The sequence below is a fragment of the Balaenoptera ricei genome, chromosome 12 (genome assembly GCF_028023285.1).
Source record: "Balaenoptera ricei isolate mBalRic1 chromosome 12, mBalRic1.hap2, whole genome shotgun sequence".
Taxonomy (NCBI): Eukaryota; Metazoa; Chordata; class Mammalia; order Artiodactyla; family Balaenopteridae; genus Balaenoptera; species Balaenoptera ricei.
Window position 1 is genome coordinate 88,983,576 of NC_082650.1, and position 14,477 is coordinate 88,998,052.

The 14,477-nt window shown below is 40.6% G+C and overlaps 1 protein-coding gene across 1 annotated transcript in view; it reads right to left on the reverse strand.

Moving 5' to 3' along the window:
* ADGRB3 (adhesion G protein-coupled receptor B3) overlaps positions 1 to 14,477 on the reverse strand; it is an 802,747-nt gene that overhangs the window by 638,621 nt on the left and 149,649 nt on the right. The gene's annotated exons all lie outside the window — the stretch shown is intronic.

A 14,477-nucleotide genomic window follows, 5' to 3' on the forward strand; every position in this document is an offset into this window, starting at 1 on the left:
AGGGTTAAATGAGGAACTACATTTAAATAATTTATTATCATTCCTGGCACCTACGTAGTACTCAATGAATGTAACTGGGTAGTAAATACGAGTTGGCAGCAGCAATAAGGATAGTCATTGTTGTTTATATGATGGCCTCTTCCTACAAAACTGATTTCTTCCCAGCAGAGATAATGTGCACTTCATCCTTGTCCTTTGTGCTCAGCAACAAGCCATCAGGTGATATTTCTGTTAAAAATGAGAAGTACACCTGGTCCAACACTATTTGGCACTTTTGCTCTCAGATCCGTTCCCTACTCTTCCTTTCTTCTGCTTGGAATACATGTGGGTGTGAAACTATGTTTCCCCCCCTGCCCAGACATTAGGCTTTGGCTAAGTTTGGATGGTGGGTGGCACTGGTTTAACAAGGTACCTCTGCTTCCTGGGACCCAGTCACCCCATCTCTGCTCTTTGCTTCTCCAGCGAAGGCAGACAGCTTGGTGCTTGTCAACCTGCTTGCTTCACTTTCCCATGGTTATTCTTGTAGCTCTTCCATCTAACTCTAACCAACCTATTTTAAATGCTCCATATTAAAGTGAGATAGTGGCATGGACATATATACATTGCCAAATGTAAAATAGATAGCTAGTGGGAAGCAGCCGCATAGCACAGGGAGATCAGCTTGGTGCTTTGTGACCACCTAGAGTGGTGGGATAGGGAGGGTGGCAGGGAGACACAAGAGGGAGGGGATATGGGGATATATGTATACGTATAGCTGATTCACTTTGTTATGCAGCAGAAACTAACACACCATTGTAAAGCAAATATACTCCAATAAAGATGTTATAAATGAATAAATAAATAAATAAATATCCTCTATTGATTTATCTGGTACAAATATGCCTTCCCGGCTTCACCCAGCTTTTTTCTGAATGGGTCTGATGTTTAGTCGCAGGGGCCCACAAAGCTTAAGTGGAGATAATAAAACATTTGCTCTGCCTATTTTACAGGGTAGTTGTGTGGGATCCAGGAAAATTCTGCCCATGAAAGTATTCTGAAACTATAAATGGTTGCACAAATGTAACATTTTGCTCTTAGCATTTTCAGTTGCAAAGGAACAGCTTAGCTTCACTGATCTATGGCAGCAATGTTCCAAATGATACTGATGTCTTCCAATGACATCATGCCTGTAATTTGCACAGTTGAATAAAAGGGAGGACAAAGTCCAAGAGATAACCGAGCTTGGCATTGCAGAACTCCTATGAGCTCATAAGTCAAAAGACACTGATAGAAACAGTGAAAATTATGATTTTACGGAAGACAAGGAACCACTTGGAAGACAGCCACCTTAGACGTTCTCCAAGTCTTAATTTTGCAGATGAACAATCACATCAAACTCCACAAGAATTCATGCAATGGCAGGTTATAATATCTGCCTATTTGAGAACAACACAAAAACAAAAGCAAAACATAAATGCAGATAGGAAAGCTTTGCTTAGGAAATCCAATTTTCAAGTAAATTTTTGAGTTATGAATTAAGACATATTACAAAGCAGCTATCTGAAACACAATAATTTTAAAACAATAAAAACAATCATTAAGACATGATAAATAATGTGTTTTTTCTAAAATGCATAATTGTGAAATTCAAATAAAGTCTATAGTTAGTGGTAGTGTACAAATGTCAATGTCCTTGTTTTGATAATATATTCTGGTTATGTAAGATGTCATCACTGGAGAAGCTAGGAACTCTGTACTATTTTTGCATCTTCTTATAAAACCAAAACTATTTAATTCAAAATAAAAAGCTAAAAAAAAAAGACAGTATTTCATATGCCAAGGGGATGTATACAGGAAAAAATCCATTAAAATTTGAAGTGCAGACTTTGTTCTCTTAAAAGGACTGTCTGGGACTTCCCTGGCGGCGCAGTGGTTAAGAATCTGCCTACCAATGCAGCGGACATGGGTTCGATCCCTGGTCTGGGAAGATCCCACATGCGGCGGAAGAACTAAGCCCGTGTGCCACAACTATTGAACCCGCGTGCCACAACTACTGAAGCCTGTGTGCCTAGATCACGTGCTCCGCAACAAGAGAAGCCACCGCAACGAGAAGCTCTCGCACTGCAATGAAGAGTAGACCCCGCTCGCCGCAACTAGAGAAAGCCCGCATGCAGCAACGAAGACCCAATGCAGCCAAAAATAAAAAAATAAATTTAAAAAAAGGTCTGGATGAAATTAGAAATGCAGTTCTTGCTCTGCTACATGACCAAGCTACTTACGCATTTTTGAATCACTCCACAAACATGCACCATCAAGACATTATGCACTCATATGTTACCACATTTTCCTCCTCAGGCCTTTTACCATTTGGAAGATGTTCTGCAGTATTTTCTGAACCATCCTTCACTTGGCCATGGGTTTCAAGCAATTTAAACTCCTCTGCTTGAAGTTTACTCACTCCTCAGGAACATTCAAGGACAACTGGTCACCAAATACCCACAACTCACTTTTCAAAATTTCAAACAGACCGCATTCCTATCAAACGTGAGGCTCTGACCACTTCCCATTGATATTTACCTCTTGGTTGACATGTAAGGCTTGTTTGAGGACTAGGAAAACATCTGGACAAATAGCACAGTTCCATTCTTAACCATGTAGATGTTTGGGGATGGACGCTTAGGGATGGGTTCCTCCCAGAGTCTAGTGATGCCGGCAGTTACTCAGAAGGATGCCTCGAGCCCGGCACTGACAGGGAACATGATTATGTAAATTCTGACAGCCATCCTGACCTTCCTCCAGATGAAAAAACATACAGGCATCCTTTTCTTGGGCTCAATGGAATTCTTCAACCTCAAAGACGTTACTCTCAAAGAAACAAACATACTCTTAGGGAAACTGCTCTATAGGATATGAAAGTATCTGTCCTGGGGCTTCATCTCCTTCCAGAATGTTACTTCGACACACAGGTGTAGCTTGGGCGAGAAGCAGGGAAAGTAAGAAGTCAGCAGGCTCCCTCTCATCCCCTCCCTCAGATGTAAAGAGCTGCTGGGGGTGCACCACGTACAGCCTCAATGCTGCTGTCTGGCTGGGAAGGTTCTCAGCCTTTCTGTGCCTCCTATAAAGTACCACCGCATGTTTGACGTCTGTGATTAGCTTGGAAGAATTTGGCACAGTGCTTGGCTCACAAGAAGCCCTTTGCTTCCTGAAAGCTAGGAAGTCAGAGGTAGACCTATTATTCTGAAATACCTGGGCACTGACTCTGCTCTCTTCCCACTGATGACTGATACTGATTTTAGTTCAAGATCAGGGGCGCCAAGTGTTGACGAAGATTCCCTCCCCTAGTCCTCCACAATGTGCAATTATTCTGCAATGTCCACGTTATCCCTGAGGGTCACAAGCATGCACAGCAAGAACTGAACCCTCCAGGGCGTCACAGACCCCATACTGCCCCGGCAGCATCATATGGCCACTTTGGGACCCTGTTAGGGACTCTAGGGAGGGGGCCTTGGGTGGGGGTGTATGTTTGTGGGGAGGGGGAAGTGGGGAGGTAACTTTGCTGTATCTGCTCTAGCTTTAAATGCACTTCGTTTCCACTGGGATGTTCTTTACCTTGTATAACACACACACACACACACACACACACACACACACACGTACATATAACGTGTGTGTGTATATATGTATTGTGTGTGAATAAATATATATAATTTTTAAAAATATCTTGACGATAAAATTGGGAGAGCGATCTCTTCTCACCAGTTCACCCCCATCATAACCAGTGCAGCCCTCAGTGATGGTCTCAGCTGCGGCGATTCTTAACATTGTCTTCTTTCTTCACTGTAGATTCATCTCTATTGGTGGGTTCCCATTTGTTATACTCACGCTTTGGAAACCTGAGAAACCCTGATCACCCAGTTTTGATGAGGTCCAAACCAGAAGTGCCTTCCCTGTTCCACCAGATGGCAGCCCCGCATCAGGACCAGAAAAGTAAAGGGGAGTGGGAGGGAGTTGGTGGTAATATTTTGGATATAGAAGTATGTAATGCTGGTATTTTCTGTGATGGGAAATACTGACAAATATACAGGTTGATTCCATAAGAAACGAAGTGTAGGTGTTTTGTACAAACTCCTCACAAGTGTTCTGCAAAAATACAAAAGCAAACAATTGGAACTGCACAAATTAAAAATATTTTGATGACTAACCTAAGCTTCTGCTACCTGACACTGAGAGTTGAAAGCAAACTTATGAAACATAGAATGTGTTCAAGTACGTGGTTACAGTCACTATCTGGATTTGGTTAGTATTCTAAATACACCTCTGCTTCAAAGCTAAAAATTGCCTCAACTTTTTCATTTGGAAAGTGAATATGTCCTGACGACATATTGCCATAGAACTAAGTTAGAACATGGGCACGTGTAGTGAGCAAGCTTCAAGGAATTGTCTTTCTGTGGTGATAAAGGGCTTTTTTAAATCTAGTTTTGCCCAGCAACATGAGGTGTATGAAACCTTTCCATCTGTCTCTCTCTCACAGCAGCCTTTAGCAAGGACCAGGCTAGATAGCTCTCAACCATTCCTGGGAAATCCAGTCTGGAATCTAACACATCTCTCATGCCAGTGGCTTGGCTCTATTTCAAGACCATGTCATTCTCTGGCAGTAAGTGATGCTAATGAAATAGCATCTACTTCAGGATGCCTGATGTGATGTCTGTGAAGGGCTAAAGGTTAAGCTCCATAGATAAGAATGGGCAGACTCATGCTTGTAGCCTTTTACCTACAGAAACTGAATGTGGCGTTGGCCTCTATTGCTTTGAGGGTGTGTTGCTTTTAGGATGTGCTAAGCTAACTAGATCAGGATGATCTGGCTTTACCTTGCTTATCAAGGTAACATTTTTCAGCATGCTCTGCACATCTCCTAAATCAACATTTAGCTTCAGCTTTCAATTTTGTATTTTTGAAACAAACTGTTGTACATTTCTATGCATGAGTCTTCTGGACCTTCATCTCCTCTAGTTGGAAGTCATCTGTAAACCCCTTTGACGGATGGTTCAAAATCTTTTCTGTGGCTAGATGTTAACATATCATGATTATCTTTAGTAGTTTTCTTAGTTCCTGGAGAGATCGATTAATTGTTCCCTATGCCCTTTGGTCCCATTAGCAGTTTTCCAGTATTAAAGAAGCTTGTGTTTCTCTTTTAGGAATTTGCCACCATTTTTTTCATGTGTCCAAAGACATTTTTCCCCTAGATCCTGTGCCTTTTATCACAGATTACTTACTTATTCTGATTATCACTGGTAGGTAATATGAGTTTGTGCTTTGCTTGCCTAATATATATTTATCTTGTATGATCCAAGTATAGAGAGATTTAGAGAAGGAAAATTATTTGGAAAAAAAATTTCTACATTACTTCCAGAATTTTGGGTCAGGCATATTTTTTTGTTCAGGTATTACAACCAAAATGTTGATGTCTACAGATATGTGTTAATTGCATCATTGTGCAAGTGAACTAAAACCAAATAATTTAGCACAGAGTTTGTCAGCAATGGTAAAAATACCACTATGCTTTTGGAGATAACATACACACTTATGTACCATTACAATGCATGGTTCAATTTCCCCTGCACATAAGGGAAGGCATAAAAATGGAGCTTGTCAAAAGGCTGCATTTTACGACAATTGAATTGCATTACATCACAAAAGTAATTATCACATATTATAGAGTCAACCGCAAAAAAAAAGTAGGTCTGCTAGGCTGTTTTGCAATATTTTCTATAATCAAGTAGCTAAATGGGTCACAATGTAATACTTTATATATTTTTCCTAACCCAAAGGCCCTGTAGAAAATTGACCTAATTAAAGTACTTCTCAGCTGACATCACGGTTCAAATGGTATTTTCCTGCAGAGAGAAATTACGTGGTTAGAAGAGTGTCCGGTAGTAACGTGCTTGCTAGGTGCTTTTTTCTATACCCTGAGAAAACCATAATTCAAAAAGAGTCATGTACCACAATGTTCATTGCTGCTCAATTTACAATAGTCAGGACATGGAAGCAACCTAAGTGTCCATCGACAGATGAATGGATAAAGAAGATGTGGCACATATGTACAACGGAATATTACTCAGCCATGAAAAGAAATGAAATTGAGTTATTTTTAGTGAGGTGGAGGGACCTAGAGTCTGTCATATGGAGTGAAGTAAGTCAGAAAGAGAAAAACAAATACCATATGCTAACACATATATATGGAATCTAAAAAAAAAAAAAAAAATGGTTCTGAAGAACCTAGGCTCAGGACAGGAATAAACACGCAGAAGTAGAGAATGGACTTGAGGACACGGGGTGGGGGGGGGGAAGGGGAAGCTGGGATGAAGTGAGAGAGTGGCATGGACTTATATACACCACCACATGTAAAATAGATAGCTAGTGGGAAGCAGCTGCATAGCACAGGGAGTTCAGCTCTGTGCTTTGTGACCACCTAGAGGGGTGGGAAAGGGAGGGTGGGAGGGAGACGCAAGAGGGAGAGGATATTAGGATATATGTATATGTATAGCTGATTCACTTTGTTATACAGCAGAAACTAACATACCATTGTAAAGCAATTATACTCCAATAAAGATGTTAAAAGAAAAAGTTAGAGTTTCACCATTGTTTTTAAATGTTTTATATTATAGCTCTTATAATTATTACAAGAAACACCAGGATCATATTTACCAATGAAAGAAAGGAATGAACTGTAAGTATTTAAATATAAATTATATCACACACATTAGAATGGCTGTAAAAATGGCTTTAAACATTTTACAACCTATTATGAGACAAAAAAAAAATATCTCATCAATGGTGATTCTCAAGGTATTCAGGAGACTGTTAACAAAAAGTCTAGAAAAATAATTGTGTGAATCTCTACCAAATGTAAAATAGATAGCTAGTGGGAAGCAGCCGCATAGCACAGGGAGATCAGCTCGGTGCTTTGTGACCACCTAGAGGGGTGGGATAGGGAGAGTGGGAGGGAGACGCAAAAGGGAGGGGATATGGGGATATATGTATACATATAGCTGATTCACTTTGTTATAAAGCAGAAACCAACACACCATTGTAGAGCAATTATACTCCAATAAAGATCTTAAAAAAAAAGAGAGATTTTAATTTTTCCACTACTGTGAATTTTATTTACTTATGAAATGAAGGTTAATGATTTCGTTTTGATTATTTCCTATGAAAATCTTCAATAGAATCAAAGTAGATTAATAGCTTTAGAAACAAAGGTAATACTCAACAGACTACAGCCTTTCACTGTGAGGAGGCATTATAATTGGCAGTATCATTTTTCTTAGATTTGTTTACTTTCCATTACTCATAATTGCTTCTTTTAATTGGACCAAGCCAGCTTCGTTCAGACTCCCCTGGAGAGTGATGTTGGCAGAAATGATTGGCAGTTCCCTCTCCCACACGGTGCCATCCTGAAATTGCAAATGTCAGTTTAACAGGCTCTTCTTTCTGTCTCCAATGTTTAAGAGTGGGAGTCTGCATTTAGCAGAAAGCAGTCTGGGCGCACATAACTCTGAATAAATGCATGTGAAATTATGCATTCAAATCATGGAATCAGGGGACTTGAAGGATGCCAGAGAGGTCAACCACTCCATCCATGCCCGCTTTCCAGTCCTGCATCTCTTTGTCAGTCACTCCGGGCAGGTGAAACTATAGCTTACTTTTAAAGATCATTACATGTAACCCCTTCTCAGTTATCTATGGTAGAGGGTTAAGAAGAGCAGCAATGACTTAATTTTCCAAAGCAATTTTTTTTTAATATCACAACTTTTTTGCACTAAGGCTTTTATTAGATGTTCTGACCAGGAATAAAGTGTCCATTCTTAGTCCCTTACCTCCTTATTTTTTGTATCCAATTAAAATTGATGTACTATTAACAGTGAAATGGCCATTAACTGGGGGGGTGGTGTGTGATAAGCAGAAGCTATCGAGGTAACAGAGTCTGTGTTTGTCCCAACCTCTGGATCATGACTGAACATGTGCTCTCTAGGTACTACAGCATGTAAGGAAAATACACAGCCACGTTAACCTATGCTGGAGTGACACAGCACAAGGTGGGAACCTTGACCTCCAAATCCTTATTTATCACACCACTGAAAACAATAAAAGTCAAGTCTATTACTGAATAAATGCTATACGAATAAAATGTTTTTATAATAAATCAGCTAGGTGTTTTTTGTTTGCTTGTTTTTTTTAAATGGTGTTGTTTTGAACCACTAAGTTTGGAGTTGACATTTTATTTATTTATTTATTTATTTATTTATTTATTTATTTATTTTAAGTATTTGTTTATTTATTTATTTATGGCTGTGTTGGGTCTTCGCTTCTATGCGAGGGCTTTCTCTAGTTGCGGCGAGCGGGGGCCACTCTTCATCGCGGTGCGCGGGCCTCTCACTGTCGCGGCCTCTCCCGTTGCGGAGCACAGGCTCCAGACGCGCAGGCTCAGTAGTTGTGACTCACGGGCCCAGCTGCTCCGTGGCACGTGGGATCTTCCCAGACCAGGGCTCGAACCCGTGTCCCCTGCATTGGCAGGCAGACCCCCAACCACTGCGCCACCAGGGAAGCCCTAGGTGTTTATTTTAAGGGAAAGAAAGAAAAGAAAAAGAAAAAAAAGAAATTCTTTGGGCAGCCAGGCTGCCCGGATTCAAAATGAACTGAGGAACAGAAGAGGAAGCTTCTTCCCAAGGTTAGGTCATAATTAGTGGTGGCTAAAGAAGAGAAATCTGTGACCAGAGTGGATAAAAGGAGGTGAGAGGCCCCAAAAAGGAATCTTACTCTCTTTATCTGTCATGTGTGAAATCTGGGAGAAGTCTTGGTTGCTGACTTTTATTTTATCTGAAACAGTTCCATGCTTTGGCAGCCACTGCTCTGAGTGCTTTAGAAACATTAACTCATTTAATCTTGGGCATCGAGGCTAAGAATGAGGCTTGGGGGCCTCCGGCTGCTGTCTGCACGGAGGATTGAAGTTCCTGCCTTAATCTTACTGTCTTCTCCCTAAAGAAGGCAATGTCTGGCCTGCGCTCCCCGTGGCCGTCTCCAGGGAACTGCAGCAGCCAAGGGCCCATAAACGTTACATCATGTACCGAGGCACCCATGTTCTGTGCCCCTGGACCAGTGGCAGTGTCCCCTCAGGTCAAAGAAAGGCAAAAAGGCACTAACTCCCCTGACCGGGCCTCACTCTTTTTGACTCCTATTGTTCACTCCCCATCCCCACCCCTGCCCCATGCCAGGAGCCACGACGAAATGCAGACCGGGGTTCAAATGGATGAAGGAAGGAAAACGAACACTTTTTTTTTTTTTTTTTTTTTTTTCTGAGCAATTAGCTTGTGAGAGGCACGGAAGTAAGTGTTTGTGGAACTTATCTCATTTAATCCTCACGAGAAAGGCTCTTATCCCTGCTTTACAGGTGAGGCTGTATTAGTCATGAGCCTTTCTCTCCCCATTCCCCAGACCTCCCTGTCTCCTGCCCAATTACTCTCTTAACAAACTGAAATGTCTCTTGCCTATGAAAAAAAAAAAAAAAAAAGAAAAGAAAATGCTCTCTTCCAGAACTCCTCTTCCCAAAACCTTACAAGATATGGGCATATTTATAGAGTAGGATTTTGCTTAGGGGCTGGAATATATTTGTTGAATCCTGAACAGGTTTTTTGCTGGAAATGTGTTTACTGCTATGATAAATACACTTGTTGATAAAATGTTACTGTTGTAACTTTCACGTGGGTGAAAAATGTTTCAAAATAACCTATTTGGGGAGCCAACTGGGATAGAGTCCCAGGCCTCCTATTGTATTTCACATCTTCAGAAATGTTTCTGAGAAACAAATGTGTCCCTGAAGCATGACCTTTTCCTGAACAGAAGTATCACTGGAAAAGAAAATAGCAATAAACATAAGAAGGCCACATACCACTGCATGCCCAGTGTCCATAATCCTTTTCCTGGAATTAAAAGTATTTAAAAACCTGTGTAACTACAAAAGCAAAATTGGGGGAAATTAATCTAGTTTCATTCTGAGGCTGTTAGAGCTAAATTCACATATTTCTGAAAGCGATCTTGAGGATACCAATACTAAGAAAGTTCAATCAAAACTTCAGTGATTCCATACCCCCCAAAAAAGGAAAGGAGGCAAAGTGGAAGAGTCAGCATTATTCTGTCTAAAAAAGGCATTAAAATGCACAAAATAGATTATTAGAATTCTGAATCCAGTTCTCGTCCTGCTCCCTAAATTCCCTCTGCTTTCTTAGGACCAATGACTTAACAGACAATAATATAAAGAATCACAAGGAAGAAGAGAGGAACCAAGATGGCGGAGTAGAAGGACGTGCTGTCACTCCCTCTTGCGAGAGCACCAGAATCACAACTGACTGCTGGACCATCATTGACAGGAAGACCCTGGACTTCACCAAGGAGGATACCCCACGTCCAAGGACAGAGGAGAAGCCACAGTGAGACGGTAGGAGGGGCGCAAGCAGAGTAAAATCAAACCCCGTAACTGCTGGGTGGGTGACTCACAGACTGGCGAACACTTATACCACAGAAGTCCACCCACTGGAGTAAAGGTTCTGAGCCCCACGTCAGGCTTCCCAACCTGGGGGTCAGGCAACGGGAGGAGGAATTCCTAGAGAATCAGACTTTGAAGCCTAGTGGGAATTGGATTGCAGGACTTTGACGGGACTGGGGGAAACAGAGACCCCACTCTTGGAGGGCACACACAAAGTAATGTGTGCAGCAGGACCCAGGGGAAGGAGCAGTGAGCCTGGGGGAGACTGAACCAGACCTACCTGCTGGTGTTGGGGGGTCTCCTGCAGAGGCGAGTGGTGGCTCTGTTTCACCGTGGGGATAAGGACACTGGCAGCAGAGGTTCTGGGAAGTTCTCCTTGGCGTGAGCCCTCCCAGAGTCTGCCATTAACCCCACCAAAGAGCACGGGTAGGCTCCAGTGTTGGGTTGCCTCAGGCAAAACAGCCAACAGGGAGGGAACCCAGCCCCACCCATCAACACTCAAGTGGATTAAGGTTTTACTGAGCTCTGACCGCCACAGCAACAGGGAGGGAACCCAGCCCCACCCATCAACAGTCAAGTGGATTAAGGTTTTACTGAGCTCTGACCGCCACAGCAACAGTCAGCTCTACCCACCACCAGAGCCTCCCATCAAGCCTCTTAGATAGCCTCAACCACCAGAGGGCAGACAACAGAAGCAAGAAAAACTATAATCCTGCAGCCTGTGGACCAAAAACCACAGTTACAGAAAGATAGAGAAGATGAAAAGGCAGAGGGCTATGTACCAGATGAAGGAACAAGAAAAAACCCCAGAAAAACAACTAAATGAAGTGGAGATAGGCAACCTTCCAGAAAAAGAATTCAGAATAATGATAGTGAAGATGATCCAGGACCTTGGAATAAGAATGGAGGCAAAGATTGAGAAGATGCAAGAAATGATTAACAAAGACCTAGAAGAATTAAAGAACAAACAAACAGAGATGACCAATACAATAACTGAAATGAAAACTACACTAGAAGGAATCAATAGCAGAATAACTGAGGCAGAAGAACGGATAAGTGACCTGGAAGACAGAATGATGGAATTCACTGCTGCGGAACAGAATAAAGAAAAAAGAATGAAAAGAAATGAAGACAGCCTAAGAGACCTCTGGGATAACATTAAACGCAACAACATTCGCATTATAGGGGTCCCAGAAGGAGAAGAGAGAGAGAAAGGACCAGAGAAAATATTTGAAGAGATTATAGTCGAAAACTTCCCTAACATGGGAAAGGAAATAGCCACCCAAGTCCAGGAAGCGCAGAGAGTCCCATACAGGATAAACCCAAGGAGAAACACGCCGAGACACATAGTAATAAAATTGGCAAAAATTAAAGACAAAGAAAAATTATTGAAAGCAGCAAGGGAAAAACGACAAATAACATACAAGGGAACTCCCATAAGGTTAACAGCTGATTTCTCAGCAGAAACTCTGCAAGCCAGAAGGGAGTGGCATGATATACTTAAAGTGATGAAAGGGAAGAACCTACAACCAAGATTACTCTACCCGGCAAGGATCTCATTTAGATTTGATGGAGAAATCAAAAGCTTTACAGACAAGCAAAAGCTAAGAGAATTCAGCACCACCAAACCAGCTCTACAACAAATGCTAAAGGAACTTCTCTAAGTGGGAAACACAAGAGAAGAAAAGGACCTACAAAAACAAACCCAAAACAATTAAGAAAATGGTCATAGGAACATACATATCGATAATTACCTTAAACGTGAATGGATTAAATGCCCCAACCAAAAGACATAGACTGGCTGAATGGATACAAAAACAAGACCCATATATATGCTGTCTACAAGAGACCCACTTTAGACCTAGGGACACATACAGACTGAAAGTGATGGGATGGAAAAAGATATTCCATGCAAATGGAAATCAAAAGAAAGCTGGAGTAGCTATACTCATATCAGATAAAATAGACTTTAAATTAAAGAATGTTACAAGAGACAAGGAAGGACACTACATAATGATCCAGGGATCAATCCAAGAAGAAGATATAACAATTATAAATATATATGCACCCAACATAGGAGCACCTCAATACATAAGGCAACTGCTAACAGCTATAAAAGAGGAAATCGACAGTAACACAATAATAGTGGGGGACTTTAACACCTCACTTACACCAATGGACAGATCATCCAAAATGAAAATAAATAAGGAAACAGAAGCTTTAAATGACACAATAGACCAGATAGATTTAATTGATATATATCGGACATTCCATCCAAAAACAGCAGATTACACGTTCTTCTCAAGTGCGCACGGAACATTCTCCAAGATAGATCACATCTTGGGTCACAAATCAAGCCTCAGTAAATTTAAGAAAATTGAAATCATATCAAGCATCTTTTCTGACCACAACGCTATGAGATTAGAAATGAATTACAGGGAAAAAAACGTAAAAAGGACAAACACATGGAGGCTAAACAATACGTTACTAAATAACCAAGAGATCACTGAAGAAATCAAAGAGGAAATCAAAAAATACCTAGAGACAAATGACAATGAAAACACGACGACCCAAAACCTATGGGATGCAGCAAAAGCAGTTCTAAGAGGGAAGTTTATAGCTATACAAGCCTACCTAAAGAAACAAGAAAAAGCTCAAGTAAACAATCTAACCTTACACTTAAAGAAACTAGAGAAAGAAGAACAAACAAAACCCAAAGTTAGCAGAAGGAAAGAAATCATAAAGATCAGAGCAGAAATAAATGAAATAGAAACAAAGAAAACAATAGCAAAGATCAATAAAACTAAAAGTTGGTTCTTTGAGAAGATAAACAAAATTGATAAACCATTAGCCAGACTCATCAAGAAAAAGAGGGAGAGGACTCAAATCAATAAAATCAGAAATGAAAAAGGAGAAGTTACAACAGACACCGCAGAAATACAAAGCATCCTAAGAGACTACTACAAGCAACTTTATGCCAATAAAATGGACAACCTGGAAGAAATGGACAAATTCTTAGAAAGGTATAACCTTCCAAGACTGAACCAGGAAGAAATAGAAAATATGAACAGACCAATCACAAGTAATGAAATTGAAACTGTGATTAAAAATCTTCCAACAAACAAAAGTCCAGGACCAGATGGCTTCACAGGTGAATTCTATCAAACATTTAGAGAAGAGCTAACACCCATCTTTCTCAAACTCTTCCAAAAAATTGCAGAGGAAGGAACACTCCCAAACTCATTCTATGAGGCCACCATCACCCTGATACCAAAACCAGACAAAGACACTACAAAAAAAGAAAATTACAGACCAATATCACTGATGAATATAGATGCAAAAATCCTCAACAAAATACTAGCAAACAGAATCCAACAACACATTAAAAGGATCATACACCACGATCAAGTGGGATTTATCCCAGGGATGCAAGGATTCTTCAATATACGCAAATCAATCAATGTGATACACCATATTAACAAATTGAAGAATAAAAACCATATGATCATCTCAATAGATGCAGAAAAAGCTTTTGACAAAATTCAACACCCATTTCTGATAAAAACTCTCCAGAAAGTGGGCATAGAGGGAACCTACCTCAACATAATAAAGGCCATATATGACAAACCCACAGCAAACATCATTCTCAATGGTGAAAAACTGAAAGCATTTCCTCTAAGATCAGGAACGAGACAAGGATGTCCACTCTCACCACTATTATTCAACATAGTTTTGGAAGTCCTAGCCACGGCAATCAGAGAAGAAAAAGAAATAAAAGGAATACAAATTGGAAAAGAAGAAGTAAAACTGTCACTGTTTGTGGATGACATGATACTATACATAGAGAATCCTAAAACTGCCACCAGAAAACTGCTAGAGCTAATTAATGAATATGGTAAAGTTGCAGGATACAAAATTAATGCACAGAAATCTCTTGCATTCTTATACACTAATGATG